General features: G+C 45.1%; 1 protein-coding gene across 2 annotated transcripts in view; it reads right to left on the bottom strand.

Moving 5' to 3' along the window:
- The window catches only part of GCA (grancalcin), an 87,866-nt gene that overhangs the window by 70,221 nt on the left and 1,725 nt on the right, over positions 1-15,920 (bottom strand). Inside the window, exon 1 of one of the 2 annotated variants that reach the window (XM_073634039.1) lies at positions 6,199-6,268. The exons of the other annotated variant lie outside the window; for it this stretch is intronic. The gene's annotated coding sequence lies outside the window, so the exon portion shown is untranslated. Of the gene's footprint in view, positions 1-6,198; positions 6,269-15,920 lie in introns of those variants that run through there. 2 annotated transcript variants of the gene reach the window in all.

Below are 15,920 nucleotides of genomic sequence, written 5' to 3' on the forward strand. Positions count from 1 at the left end.
CTCTATACAGAACCTGCTCAACATGCCCCATCTACTGCTCTATAGTAACCCTACCCAACATATACCACCTACTGCTCTATCGTGAACCTGCCAGACATGTCCCATCTACTGCTCTATACAGAACCTGCCCAACATGTACCATCTACTGCTCTATAGTAACCCTACCCAACATGTACCACCTACTGCTCTATAGTAACCCTACCCAACATGTACCACCTACTGCTCTATAGTAACCCTACCCAACATGTACCACCTACTGCTCTATAGTAACCCTACCCAACATGCACCACCTACTGCTCTATAGTAACCCTACCCAACATGCACCATCTACTGCTCTATCGTAACCCTACCCAACATGTACCACCTACTGCTCTATCGTGAACCTGCTCAACATGTACCACCTACTGCTCCACTGTGACCCTGCCAGACATGTGGCACCTACTGCTCTATAGTGAACCTGCCGAACACATACCATCTACTGCTCTATACAGAACCTGCCCAACATGCCCCATCTACTGCTCTATAGTAACCCTACCCAACATGTACCACCTACTGCTCTATACAGAACCTGCCAGACATGTGGCACCTACTGCTCTATCGTGAACCTGCCCAACATGTACCATCTACTGCTCTATCGTGAACTTACACAAGGCGTTGACTGGTTCTAATACAACAATCAAAAACCTTTCGTATGGGTGTCTAAGCCTGATTTAAAAAAAAAAAAAAAAAAAAATTATACATGCGGATCAAAACATTTCAATAATGCAGACAAAACTGACTTGCATTTCATTGAGGTTGACAAAGTCAGACTGGTAAGCGCTACTGGGTCTGCGTGCAGAGATAAAATGTTCTAAAACCATTTTCATCAAATATAAGTGCAAGTTTCTTTTTAAACTGTCAGTATGAAGCCTCCCCACCGGGAGAAGACCGTGATTATCACTAGGAGCAATAGCAGCTGCTAGCGATAAATCGCAAAATAATCCGGCAGGCTGGTTTGTACCCAAGTTGATCAACTTGGTACATTCATCCTGTCCACTAATGGTTCTTGCTGAACCGGCCGAGATTTTGAACCGTGTTTGGCCAGCCTAATGGAGCCCTAAATAGAGGAAAATACGCAAAAAATTTGAATCCTTCCCTGTGCTACCCAAAACTAGGACATGGCGGCTTGATAAATACAGTGCCTTGAAAAAGTATTCATACCTCTTGAAATTTTTGACATTGTAATGTTACAACCAAAAACTTAAATGTATTTTATTGGGTTTTTATGTGATAGACCAACAGAAAGTGGCACATAATTGTGAAGTGAAAGGAAAATAAACAGTTTTCCAAATTTTTTACATATAAATATCTGAAAAGTGCGGCGTGCATTTGTATTCAACCCCCTTAACTCTGATACCCCTAACCAAAATTTAGTGGTTTGCCAACTGCCTACAGAAGTTGCGTATTTAGTAAAAAAAGTCCACCTGTGTGTAATTTAATCTCAGTATAAACAAAGCTGTTCTTTGAAGCCCTCAGAGGTTTGTTAGAGAACCTTAGTGAACAAACAGAATTATGAAGGCCAAGAAAAACACCAGACAGGTCAGGGATAACGTTGAAAAAGTTTAAAGCAGGTTAAGGTTATAAAAAAAAATGGTCAGATGAGACCAAAATTGAACTTTTTGGACTAAAAGCAAAACGCTATGTGTGGCGGAACACTAACTCCGCACATCACCCTGAACACACCATCCCCACTGTGAAACATGGTGGTGGCAGCAACTCATGTTGTGGGGATGTTTTTCTTCAGCAGGGACAGGGAAGCTGGTCAGAGTTGATGGGAAGATGGATGAAGCCAAATACAGGGCAATCTTAGAAGTAAACCTGCTAGGGACTGCAAAAGACTAGACTGGGGAAGAGGTTCAGCTTCCCGCAGGACAACGACCCTAAACATACAGCCAGAGCTACAATGGAATGTTTTAGATCAAAGCATATTAATGTGTTAGAATAGACCAGTAAAAGTCCAGACCTAAATCCAATTAAGAATTTGTGGCAAGACTTGAAAATTGCTGTTCAGACACCCTCCTTCCAATCTGACAGAGCTATTTTGCAAAGAATGGCCAATTTTACTCTTTGTGTAAAGCTGGTAGAGACATCCCCAAAAAGACCTGCAGCTGTAATTGCAGTGAAAGGTGGTTCTACAAAGTATTGACTCAGGGGGCTGAATACAAATGCACGCCACTCTTTTCACATATTTGTAAAAAACGTAGAAAACCATTTATCATTTTCCTTCCACTTCACAAAAATTTGTGCCACTTTGTGTTAGTCTATCACATAAAATACATTTACGTTTTTGATTGTAACATGACAAAATGGGGAAAATTTTTAAGGGGCATGAATACGTTTTCAAGGCACTGTACTTACACTTTTGTTTTAATCAGTTGAAACATTCACATGATTGGGGTGTCTGAACTCCCACTTATTAACATAGCAATGACACCAATAATGGCCAGGTCCGGACCCAACCCTAGTCCCCCCCCCCCCCCCCCCCAAGAAATCACAGCTAGTTGGGGACCATATGGGCCCTGCTCTACAAGACAACCACTGGAGAATCTGGCCATCCAAGTAAGTGGTAACTAGAGAGAAAGACTGTAGGACATGAGAGTGAATGGCATTTGTGATCCCAGCCCTCCATCCTGATGTGGGCCACCCTCTTCATTGGCCACCGGATCCACCGGCCTCTTTTACCAGGTCTCTGACACCTGCAGCAGACCCCCCACAAGGGGGATAAAAAAAATTAAATAAAAATTCAAACCAGGAGCTGAACCGGTATGTGTGCAGGTGGATAGGAAACACAAGAACTAAGGTCATTGGTTCATGGGAGCCCCTTTAAACTTTTTAGATTTGTGAAGCCAGCTTGCCAGTCAGTCAACCACCCCGGTGGATTATTCTAGGTAAGGTAAGTTTCTTGAATTTCAATGAACTATGCTAAACATCTTGACTTTTCTGTATACATCTAGCTTCCCATTTAGTTGTGATGCTGTCATGGTGCATACAGCACACCTAGGGATGCCATGACACCGAAGCGTAAAATACACAATACATTGTTTGCTGAGGAATTATACTACTTATAACAGCAATAAAAAAAATAAAAAAAAAAATGATATTTCACTGGAGTTTAACTTTTGGGCAACAAATTGGAAAAAAAAAAAAAAAGCTAAATTTTATTTACAGTTGGTATCAAGGTCTATCACTATTGCTTTTATAGCCAGTCTCTGCCAGATATGGTGTTGAATTTTACAACTTTCAAGTTACAAAGTTCACTGGAAACATTTAGTAAATGAGTGACTCAGCCTGTCAACCTTTTCCACACAGAGGAACCCTTGAAATAACTTTCCGTCTCAGGGAACCCCTGCTTAAAATGACTATATCTACAACTCACGATAAATTGGTGTGATAGTCAGTGGGAAGAATGATCCTTACACTTGTGGTTACAATAACGAGTGTAAGAATCATTCTTCCCACTGACTATCACACCAATTTATCGTGAGTTGTAGATATAGTCATTTTAAGCAGGGGTTCCCTGAGACGGAAAGTTATTTCAAGGGTTCCTCTGTGTGGAAAAGGTTGAGAATTACCCCCTTAGGCCTCTTTTACACGGGGGATCCGTATGTCCGTTTTCGGATGAAAAACGGACATACATGTATCCCTATGGAGCGTCGGATGTCAGCGGTGACAAGTCCGCTGACATCCGACCCGCTCCGATCCGAAAAGTGTAACGGAGGAAAACCCTACTTTTCCATCCGTTATCGGATCGGATGACGACGGACTCTACGGTCCGTCATCATCCGATCCCCCATAGGGGAGAGCGGCGCTCTGACAGGTCCGTCGCTGCAGTGTGCAGCAACGGACCTGTCATTTTCCTGCTCAGCGGGGATCGGCGGGGCGATCCCCGCTGAGCAAGCGGGTGTTCACACGGCAGATCATGACTGATCCGCCCCGCGTGAAAGAGCCCTAATAGAGCTAAAAAGAATCAACAGTGTCAGTGGGAAAGTATCTGAACCTCTAGCAACCTCTGGAGAAACCCTAGTTGGTAAATCCTGGAGTAACCTATACATATTTTATTGGCACCAAAATAAATGGTGCCGTGGTGTGGGGCCAAGATATTTACACAATATGCTCAATCTGATCAGAATTTGGTGATCACCTTCCTTTCTATGGAGCTTGACAGATTACTAGGATGTCATATCACAGGACACCAGCAATTTTATGGAGTGAGCAATTTTCAGTATCGCAAGTCATGATCATCTGCAGTCCCACCAGTGACCTATTTTCTTTCCCCCCTCGATGACAACCCTCCTCCTGTTTCAATTTCCCAGTAATTATCCATGGTTGACTGGATCCAACACCACAACAGCAAGATTGGTAGCAGCAACATGTGTTTATCAATGGATCACCACTTTAAAGACACAATGTACAGGGATAGGGTCAATTGTAGACACTCACTCAGGATGGACTGGATGGACTAGTGTCTTTATTCAACCTTACTAACCATGCAAGTATAATCTTGGGACTCAAGGGATCAGTGGTAAAAAAAAAAAAAAAACCACAAAAACCAAGGGTTTTTTGCTTGTTTAGTTCAAACATTAGCTAAATCAAAATCATGCGCCAAAAAGCATGTACAAAAAGGAGGAGGGGTCAGGTGACATTTCTGTAGCCACTTTGAGTTCATCTGCAGTATGTGGTTTTTTGTTTTTTTACACACCTAGATCTATCAAGTGAAGAGGACTGCTAAAGTTTGCATATGCACAAATATGACAAAGCCTTAACATTATGAATCAGTCCCCTTCAGCCCTGAGAAACCGGCGCTGCTCGTTTTTAACATCAGTGCAAGACAGCCTTCTGCAATGACATGTGGGTTTAAAGGGGTTAATTTAGTGTTAAAAGTTTAAGTTAGTGGTAAAATGGGCTTAAGAATGAAACTGGCTTCTAACCTTACTCTAATATTTAACAGTTAAAAGGTAAAGATTGCTATAAATAAAAAAAAAAAAAAAAAAAATCCGATTGCAAGGTTCCTGCAACAGTAAAGCTATTATACATTGTAAGTTATGTACTTCTCCAGCAGTCTGGGTCTTCTACCTTCCCTCTCTTTTGACTTATTCAGCCGGCTGGCACAGAATGTTGAATGTGCACCCAGTCATGCACCATGGCTCCAGCCACCAACCTCTACATCACTTCAGTACAAAGCAGCGCTCCAGAGATCACCAAGGGGCCATATTACACTCCTCGTAACATCAAATAACAAAGAATCTTAGGGAGCCTGCAGTGCTGGAATTGAGGGAAGGTAAAGAGATTGGATGACTTATAGTAAGGTAGAATGTCAGACCTCGGATCAACCCCAATTCCTGCCCCACCAGAACCACAGGGGTGCCACAGCCATGCCTGCTGCACCTGGCGGTTCCACTAGAACAGGATAGGTGGGCAGGCTTCTGCATGTAAAGAGGACAGTAGGCGGGCCAATGCTGATACTGGGAGTAGAGCTGGCATGTGAAAGTCAGGCGGACCTCTCTAAAACATCATGAATGTTGGTGGGCCATGGGCGCAGGCCAAGCTTTGTAATCGACAGCCTAGGGCAGTGATGGCGAACCTGGGCACCCCAGATGTTTTGGAACTACATTTCCCATGATGCTCATGCACGCTGCAGTGTTGTTGCGCATCATCAGAACTTTAGTTCCAAAACATCTGGGGTGCCATGGGGCACTGTATTAGGGAGCTGGGGCCCCCTGGAGGCCAGCCTGAGCCTGCATGCTTGCCACGTTATGATCTTTTTGGGTGCAAATGTGCCAACTCTGTCACATGGGCCTAGGGTTGCCAATCACTGGTGTTCTTGAGGTCGATTCCAACTCTTTCCCACAGGATTTCAAGAACTTTGGCATCTACTGACTACTAGACAAGTACCAGGGCACTACAGCTGTCAATTACAGCAGTTTACGATACAAACACCAACTAACCCAGCTTCAGTAGATTGTAGTTGAGTGCGTAAGCATTGCACACAACTAAACTACAGCAGCAGGAACCGCAGAAAAAAAAAAAAAAAAAGACCAAGTGGTCCACCAAGTCTGCCATATATATTTATATTCCAGTAGTTGGATGGTTGAGAACCTGGGTTCAGGTGCTTAGCAAAGCGTATAATACATAAAATCCAAAAGATAAAGCGGTACTCACGAGGCTTGATAGGTGAACACAGTGGTGACCTTTTATTTCAATGAGGCACAAGCTTAGTCTTCCTCAGGACAACAGTAAAGCCAAACAATACAACATATATATACACCCTAAAAACCCCTCCCACCATTACCACTCAACCCACGTCACATGAGTGATGATACGAGGCTTTAGGTGATCTGTTGTGTTGCTTCACTTTAACGTTTTCCTGAGGAAGATGAGCTTGTGACTTGAAATGTTGAAGTAAAACTCATCACTGCGTTCCCCTTTCAAAGCCCATGAATGCTGCGTTCTCATTTGGATGAGTGTATACAGTATATTTTGTGACAGTGTGAAGCCCTGCCACTGAAAATGTAGAACGTGACACAGGATTCACATGAAGGATTAAATGAGAAGTATGGGTCCCCCCCATTTGTACTTACCTAGGTGGATGCTGCATCTGTCCCCCATTGCCTCTACACTGAAAACCAAGCGATCGAACATAGCTGCTCACTCGGTTTTCAGAGCTCCGTGAGCAGAGCTGTAGACCGTCAGTCACAGCTCCCTCCATGGTCACCGGAGCCCTGGGCTGTGGAGTGGCCGTCTCAGGCTCTCAGTGGCTCGCTGAGATGAATGTCAGTCCAGGCACCTGGCAGATCCAGACTGTGTTGCTAAGACACGGTGCCTGGACTGATTGCGGTAATGTCAGAGTGGACTTCAGTCCACTCTGTGGAGAACAGGTCAAAGGAGAGCAAAACTAATTGCACCCCTGTGACCCATAGGAGAAGCCCAGCCAAACGAGCTCAGGCTGGACTTCTCCTTTAACCACTTACCGACCGGCTCCTGTACATATATGTCGCCACTTTGAAGATGGATATCTCAGTAACGGCAGCAGCTGCTGCCACAACCGAGGTATCCATCTTTACAGGAGCCGCTTCTGTGTACGATAATGGTGGTCTCCGCCGCGATATCACCGTTATCGGCGGCGGGAGAGGTGCCACCCCCCCCTCCCGCCACTCTGCCGCGCCCTCCGCCGCGGCGGAGGCGATCGCGACCTTTCTGTGCCTGGGTATGGAGACGAGTGAGGCTAAGATGGCCGCCACCCATCTCCATACCATTGGACGGCTGAAGCGACGTCATTACGTCAGCTTCGCCCACTTTTCTTAAAGGCATATTTTTTTTTTTTTTTTATGTCATCTTTTTTCAAACGACTTTTTTTTTTTGCATTTCAGTCCAAATATGAGATCTGAGAACTTTTTGACCCCAGATCTCATATTTAAGAGGTCCTGTCATGCTTTTTTCTATTACAAGGGATGTTTACATTCCTTGTAATAGGAATAAAAGTGACACCATTTTTTTTTTTTTTTTTTTTTTTTTTTAAACAGTGTAAAAATAAATAAAATATTGTAAAATAAATTTAAAAATTTTTTAAAACCCCCCCGTCCCGATGAGCTCGCGCGCAGAAGCGAACACATACGCGAGTAGCGCCCGCATATGAAAACGGTGGTCAAACCACACATGAGGTATCGCCGTGACTGGTAGAGCGAGAGCAATAATTCGAGCCCTAGACTTCCTCTGTAGCGCAAAACATGCAACCTGTAGAATTTTTTTAAACGTTGCCTATGGAGATTTTTAAGGGTAAAAGTTTGACGCCATTCCACGAGCGGGCGCAATTTTGAAGCGTGACATGTTAGGTATGAATTTACTTGGCGTAACATTATATTTCACAATATAAAAAAAAAAAAAAAAAAATTGGGCTAACTTTACTGCTGTCTTATTTTTTTAATTAAAAAAAGTGAATTTTTTCCAAAAAAAAGTGCGCTTCTAAGACCGCTGCGCAAATACGGTGCAAAAAAAAAAAAGTATTTCATTGACCGCCATTTTATTCTCTAGGGTGTTAGAAAAAAAAACAATATATAATGTTTGGGGGTTCTAAGTAATTTTCTAGCAAAAAAACCTGTTTTAAACATGTAAACAAACGAGGCTGGTCCTTAAGGCTCGGTTCACACTGGGGCGACTTGTCAGGCGACCTAGTCGCCTGACAAGTCGCCTCCCGTTCTGTGCTATGGAACCGTTCTAATCGGAGCGACGCAAGTCGCTCCGACTTAGAAAAAGGTTCCTGTATTACTTTGGGGGCGACTTGGGGCGACTTGCATAGACTTCTATGCAGAAGTCGTCTCGCAAGTCGCCCCGGCAGTCGTTTGCAGGTCGCCTCGCTGAGGCGACCTGCAAGTCGTGCCGCCCATGTGTGAACCGAGCTTAAGTGGTTAATGCAGAGTTCTAGACTATCATTTCTGAGCAGAGAAAGCAGTTTTTCAGATTTTACAGTCCTGAAGCTTGAGGGTCCTGGGTGGGATGGAACCTGCGATCCTGTGTCCAGACTTTACTTGGTGCTTGCAGCATGTGATTACACAGGTGTACAGGGCCATTATATACTAAAACCTGAGGATAGTTCAAGGCTCCCAGTTTGGAGACAGAAGGGCTCAACCGGGGATCAGAGGGGTCCCAGCCAGCAAGTCTCATTCCAGGAGTCAGGTGGGCTCCCACTGGGGTGTCAGGAGAACCCCCATCTAGAGGCCAGGCGTGAGCTGTGCAACTACGAGCTGCGACTTAGAGGGAGTAAACTCCCATGGACAATTTTTACCTATAGGTACAATAAAGATCTCCTAAACATCCACTCTTTAGAAGATATTTACTTGTAAAGCCGCTGGTGAGGTCACATGCATGCTGAAGGAAGAGCATACTGTGCCGTTTCTTCAGAGCCCTGTGCTGTGAACTGTGATGTCATCGCGGCTCGTCCAATCCAAGGACAGAAGGAAGATCGGTGAAGATGGAAGCCCTGTCAGTGGTGACAGCATGCCGCTGGATGTCTTAGTTTTAGGGCTTTTAAGGTGTCACATAGACCACTTTCACACTGGCGCTTTTCATGAGCTTTTAAAGCGCCTCTCAAGCCACCCCAGTGCGAAAGCCCGAGTGCCTTATACTGAGTCGGTGCGCTTGCAGGTTGGGGGGGGGGGGGGGTCGTTAGGAGTCCTGCAAGCATCTTTGGGGTGGTGCGCCCTGCCCATTGAAATTAAAGGGCAGCACTTCAGCAGCGCCGCAAGACGGACGCTATTAACCCTTGCTTCGGCTGCTAGCGGGGGGTCAAAAGCGCTGCGCTAGCAGCCGAAAAGCACCGCTATAACAGCGGTAAAGCGACAACTAGCGGCGCTTTACTGCTAACGCCTGCACTGTCCCAGTGTGAAAGAGGTCATGCAGATTTAGAGAAAAAAAAAAAAAAAAAAAACACATGACGTTTACTACCGCTTTAAGCCCAACGGCATAATGGAAAAGAAAAAAAAAAAAAAAAAAAATGAGCAGCTCGCCGTACTAACTATACGATGTTAGTAGAGCAATCTCCCTTGTGAGCGATCCATTGCCTGCTGTTTTTCTAGCATGCCCTTCTAATGTTGGCCGGGTTCTGTTGATCCGGCAGATATTCAGCCTGTGTGTACAAGGCTTAAAAGTTAAGTGAGCCAAGTGAACCAGAGGAGCTGGACAACAGTCAGAGGGTCTGGTAAGAAGAAGTGCCATTGACAAGAGCCGGGTGACTCGGCATTTTCAGCTGACTGTCGATGATGGAAATCCCTGTGTGGGCAACCGTTTATGTGAACTTTTTTGTTTTGCTCAATAAAAGTGGGTTGCCATCCCCTAAAACACAGTCTGAACTGGTGCAACCTATTGGAAAAGCACCTACCACACGAGCATAATCCCCACAATGTATTTTTCGGGCCGTACATGGTCCTGACACAAGCAGTATAAACCTTCAGCCTCTAATTCTGTACATATCATGATGAACTGTCCAGAATAGAGACAGCTGCTCCCAATGGGCCTCCTGCATTGGGTGTCAGTACTAACAGCTGTCATTATCTCCCAGGAAACCTAATCAGCTGTCATTGTGCAGAACAAGTTTCACTCCACATGGAGTTCATGGAGAAATAATGACTGTTCTTTGTAACCACCTACAAGGCGTATGTTGGGCATAAAGTTGATGAGCACTTTGGTCAGCACATCCGTCACCCCAACATACACTATATCCCCCAAAAGTATTGGTTATAAAGTCAATCTTTTCACCATAATGCGTCTGTGCTGCAGCTCTCCCCCACCCCTTTTCTTACCTGAGCCAGTGATGTGCACGAGCGCAGCAGCTCCAGCTCTCCTCAATGAACAGATTGAAAGCATGTCAATCAAAAGCTGTGACAAGGGAGCAGGGCTGAGTTACGCTGTCTGTGAATAGACGCAGCAGCGGGACCTGGGAGCGAGCAGGCACGGGTGCCCCCATTGAAAGCGGATTTCCGTGGGGCACCCAATGAGGAGGAGTCTGGAGCGCTGGCAGCGAACCCCAGAAGAGGATCAGAGCTGCTCTGTGCAAAACTAATCCACAGTGCAAGTTAGGACAGACTTTTTTTCATAAAAACAAATATAAGCTTTACAACCACTTTAAAGTGATTGCAAAGGTTTGTTTTTTTTTTTTTTTTTAAACAAAACATGTCATACTTACCTGCTCTGAGCCTCCTTTTCTGGGGTCCCCGGCTTCTCCTTGGCAAGTGCCCATGCAGGCGCACTCCCGTGTCCTGCTGCTGCGTCCATGCACTCGGCTCCCATGTCACTGGATTTGATTGACAGCGGCGGGAGCCAATGATTCTATCAATCCATCCAATGAGGACCCGAGCTCATGCTCATCGCTGGAACGATCGGGGTCAGGTAGGAAAAAGGGGAGCTGTGGGGGAGCAGCTGCAGCAGACGAGCTTTTTCACCTTAATGCATAGAATGAGACTTTACAACTCCTTTAATGTCATCCCAGTCTTAGTCCGTAGGGTGTAATATTGAGTTGGTCCACCCTTTGCAGCTATAACAGCTTCTACTCTTCTGGGAAGGCTGTCCACAAGGTTTAGGAGTGTGTCTATGGGAATGTTTGACCATTCTTCCAGAAGAGCATTTGTGAGGTCAGGCACTGATGTTGGACGAGAAGGCCTGGCCCGCAGTCTCCACTCTAATTCATCCCAAAGATGTTCTATTGGGTTGAGGTCAGGACTCTGTGCAGGCCAGTCAAGTTCCTCCACCCCAAACTTGCTCATCCATGTCTTTATGGACCTTGCTTTGTGCACTGGGGGTTTTTTCTCACTTGTTGGGCTTGGCCCCTTCGTTCCAGTGAAGGGAACTCTTAAGGCATCAGCATACCAACAATTTCATGCTCCCAACTTTGCAGGAACAGTTTGAGGATGGCCCCTTCCTGTTCCTACATGACCGCACACCAGTGCACAAAGCAAAGTCCCCAACTACATGGCTGAGAGAGTTTGGGGTGGAGGAACTTGACTGGCCTGCACCTCAACCCGACAGAACACCTTTGGGATAAATTAGAGAGGAGACTGCAAGCCAGGCCTTCTCATCCATCATCAGTGTCTGACCTCACAAATGCGCTTCTGGAAGAATGGTCAAACGTTCCCATAGACACACTCTTAAACCTTGTGGACAGCCTTCCCAGAAGAGTGGAAGCTGAACTGCAGGTATGGATTTTTTGCCTAGGTACATAGGCCCAGCCTAGACCAATGTCAGTATGTAGGGTCATACCTGTGGAACGCTGCAGAAGTGGACAATCACCACGGATATGACGATCACCGCCATTTTCAGGCTGACCTGCTGCATAATGAACACAGGGGGGCGCTGCTCTGCACAGGCATCATTCACAGAGCGCCTTGCGATTTTCTCAATGAATTCAGGGTGTATTCTGCAAGTGGCCCTAAATAATGATCGTTCTAGTAGTAGATTCTTCGCTTCCACAGGGAACCCCAAAGGTATGACATTCAGAATTAGGCCTCACACACTGGATGCTTTGGATTCATTGCCAGTGGCTATAAATCAGAAATTGTGGTGTTCTGCCAACTGAGATGGCACCCTTCCAGAAGAATATCGCTGTGGGAGGGATTCCCCCATCACTGACTGTGCTGATGGGGAAAAAAAAAAAAAAAAAGAAAGCACTTTTCTTTTACCTGTGGTGGAAGGAAAGAATCACAAAACCGCTTGCCGACGGCCTCACTTACATATACACTTACAGGAGTGCAGCCTCTCTGTGCTAGATCATGTATCTAAAACATGATCCAGAAATTCCGGGTAGGGGCACGCGTGTCGGCTGCCCCAGCAGTGGTTAGTCCACACACAGATTAGCAGGTGCAAGCCAATGATTGACTGCCTGCAACTGCTGATTGGCTTCGCCAATCAGGGAGAGGGAGCTCTGTGTTGTAAACAGCACAGAGCTCCGAATAGTGACAGGCAATTTTTTTTTTTTGTAATGCAGGGAAAAAAAAAAAAAAAAAAAAAACACAGCAAGATCTTCTATAACAGCACCACAACACACATTGTTAGACACATATTTAACCCTTTGATCTCCCCTAGGAGGTTAAACCCTTCCCAGCCAGTGCCATTAGTACAAGCATTGATCACTGTATTAGTGTCACTATTGAGGTCAGTGTCAGTCAGTTCCCACCCAGCCAGAGTCAAATAGTGTCAGATTGCCCACCACACTATCACAGTCCCACTATAAGTCACTGATCACCACCATTACATAAAATATTATTATTATTATTAATATAAATTACAATATCTATACAAGACACTAACTTCCACACAAACCAATCAATATACACTTATCGGGATAGACATGGAGCAGAATACATTTTGGCCAAAATGTATTAAATTGTAAAGCCTCTTTTTTTTTTCTTTTTTTAAAAAAAAAAAAAAATAATAACAAACCGGTCATACTTACCTCCTCTGTGTAGTGGATTTGCACAGAGCAGCCCGGATCCTCCTCTTAGGTTCCTCTTCTGTGCTCCTGGCCCCTCCCTCCTGTTCAGTGCCCCCACAGAAAGCAGCTTGTTATGAGGACACCCGAGCCGAGTCACAGCTCCCTGTGTCCATTCAGATACGGAGCTACTGTTGGGACCCACCCCCTCTCTCTCTCCCGATTGGCTAATTGACAGCAGAAGCCAATGATGCCACTGCTGTGTCCCAGCCAATCAGGAGTGAAAGTCTCGGACATCGTTGGATAGAGATGGGGCTCAGGCAAGTATAAGGGCTCATGCACACAGGACGTTTTGCTAAAAACGCCCATTTTTTCATTAGCGTTATTGTGCGGTTTCCCGCAATCTTAATAATGCTTTAAATGTAAAAACGCCTAAAAAAAGTCAAACACGACTTGGCACGTTTTTTGCCATTTTTTTACTGCTCCTGGAAGCACAGGCTGTCTTTTTTTACTGCCCCTAAATGCCTCCAAACCCCTCTGACAGTTTATGTGAGCATGGACACCCGGAGGGACTTTTAGGAGACAGAATATATATATATATATATATATATATATATATATATATATATATATATATATATATATATATATATATATATATATATATATATATATTTTCATTCCACAAAAGTTCCTTTTTTTCCTAATCATTAGTGGAGTCAAATTGACATTAGTTTTTGATTGCATCAATTTAAAAAATTGATGAAGAGGATGTAAAATTTTTATGGAACCAACGAATCTAATCTAACAGTGTATGTGGTTTTCGTTTGGTAAAATCCATTCATTCCAAAAGCAAACTAAATCTTACAAAAATGTTTTTTTTTTTTCCTAAGAATGTTCCTTCAAAATTCTATCCATCTATGGTCAGCTTAAGGCAAGTATTTCTTCTTATCTGTGGGGGAGGGGGGAGGTTTGTGTTGGCCACATTCCTGGAGTTGGGCCTTAAAGCCCAATTCTAGTTCAGACATTTAATCAAATCCTGGATCCGGCCTTTACCCTCCAGCAAGGATCTGGCTTTCACCCTCCAGCAAGGATCCAGTGATGCCACACCACCTCTTCTCCAAGCTGAAGCTGGCCCAGCCTCATTCATTCTTGTAAATATACAGAGGAGGTCCGGTGCTACAATTACTGCCCATGATCTGACATTGGCGCCAATACCTCACATATGGGACGATCGCTGTATGCGGACGGGACCAAAGTGTGCATTCGCCTAAATAAAAGAGGGGGGACCGGGGCACACCAAGATCAGCGTTTTGAAAATGGCGCCGTTGAGATCCGGGTAAATCAGATAAGGTGTCAGGTCATTTTTTCTAGGTTACTATAAACAAACAAAACCCATCCGGCCTTTGCTCACCCTTTAACGAGCTGAAAGTGCCGGCTGGTCGCTCAGATCCCCCAATGGGACAAGAGAATCCGAAGTCGTGGAAGGTGTCGGGGGGGGGGGGGGGGGGGGGGGGGCGGGCGGTCAAATGGGACGTCCCATCCTGCTGCTTGTAAAAGCAATCCAGCGGCTAGTTAGCCACTTGGATTGCTTTTACAAAGAAGCCACCAGCTATAAAAAAAAAAGGGTACCAAGATGATGTCTGCAGGTGTCATCCCGGTATAACCGCTTGAAGTCGAGCGACGTGGGTATAGTCGCTGGTTAAGAAGGTTCTTGCACTAGTTTGATGCTATTTGAGCGCCATAGACTGCAATGTAAACTCCCAAAAGTTGCATCCTAAGGTTATCAGTGTAAGAGTTGTGCAAAAGTTAACCAAAGTCGCTCCCATCCAAAGTGGCATCAAAGTGGCAGTGGGAATGGTATGACTTTAGAGTCGCACAAATGTGAACGGAGCCGCCCAGCTCTTCAGCTTTCAATCATTTCACTGGGCAGAATAAATGAATATTCTGGCCAAAGGAACGAATGAACGCCCAAACGCTCGATCCGCCTAAAAAACGGCTTTGGCTGCGTTGAAGCCGCTTTTCTCCTGTCAGGCAAAAGGGTGTTCAGAAGAGCTGGGGCCTTCCCCGGTCACACGTTCTCCCAATGGGGACCACAAGCAGCTGTGCCGACAAATCACACAGGAATATTCTGTTGTTGTCACCATCAGCAAACTCACCCAGAAAAATGGCAAGTAATGGCTGTAAAGAGGCTGCTGGAGATAAGCAGAGGTGATATGCAACAAAGCAATGCAAGAATAAATAAATTAAAAAGGGAATACGCTGGGGGGAGGGGGAGGGGGTCACACTAATACCGGCATCAATACTAAGTATTCACACATGTATTCATACAAAGGCTCCGATACCTGAAACCTCTGCCCTGCAATTAGAGCCCATAAAAAATGAATGGGCTTAAACTGCACTGCAAAGATTCACATGTGATTTACAGAGGAATGTGGTGTGACTCCCACTGTGTGAACCCAAGTCTTGTCCTAGAGGCTCCGCCCCCCCCGGGGTTCACACAGGAGAGACCCAGAGAACTGCATGCCATTCAGACAGAAGTCACACCGCATTCCTCGACAAATCGCATGCAATCCTTTGTAGTGAGATTCGAACCCATTCAATTTATATCGGCTGAAATCACACTGCAAAGGTATCGGTACTTGGGATTGGCGATTACAAGACCAAAAGTATCGGTACACGTACTGGCCGGTAAAAATCTGATAGCGGTGCAATCCGAGAATACGGTATTATTTATTTATTTATATTAAAGCCACAACTTGGATAAAGATGTACGGCTGTAGCAAGAAGGGGGAATGTCCTCCATCTATTCTCAAGTGATAGAACTACAACATTGGGGACAGGAAGGCTCCATTCACTACAAGTCACCAAAAAGTCACAGGAACCTTTTCACAGTGACCACTAAAGGGCCATCGAAGGAATCGGCTACAACCCGACAAATCGCACAGTGTGAGTGGAGCCTAAATCT

Source organism: Aquarana catesbeiana, linkage group LG06 (assembly GCF_042186555.1).
Source record: "Aquarana catesbeiana isolate 2022-GZ linkage group LG06, ASM4218655v1, whole genome shotgun sequence".
NCBI classification, from domain to species: domain Eukaryota; kingdom Metazoa; phylum Chordata; class Amphibia; order Anura; family Ranidae; genus Aquarana; species Aquarana catesbeiana.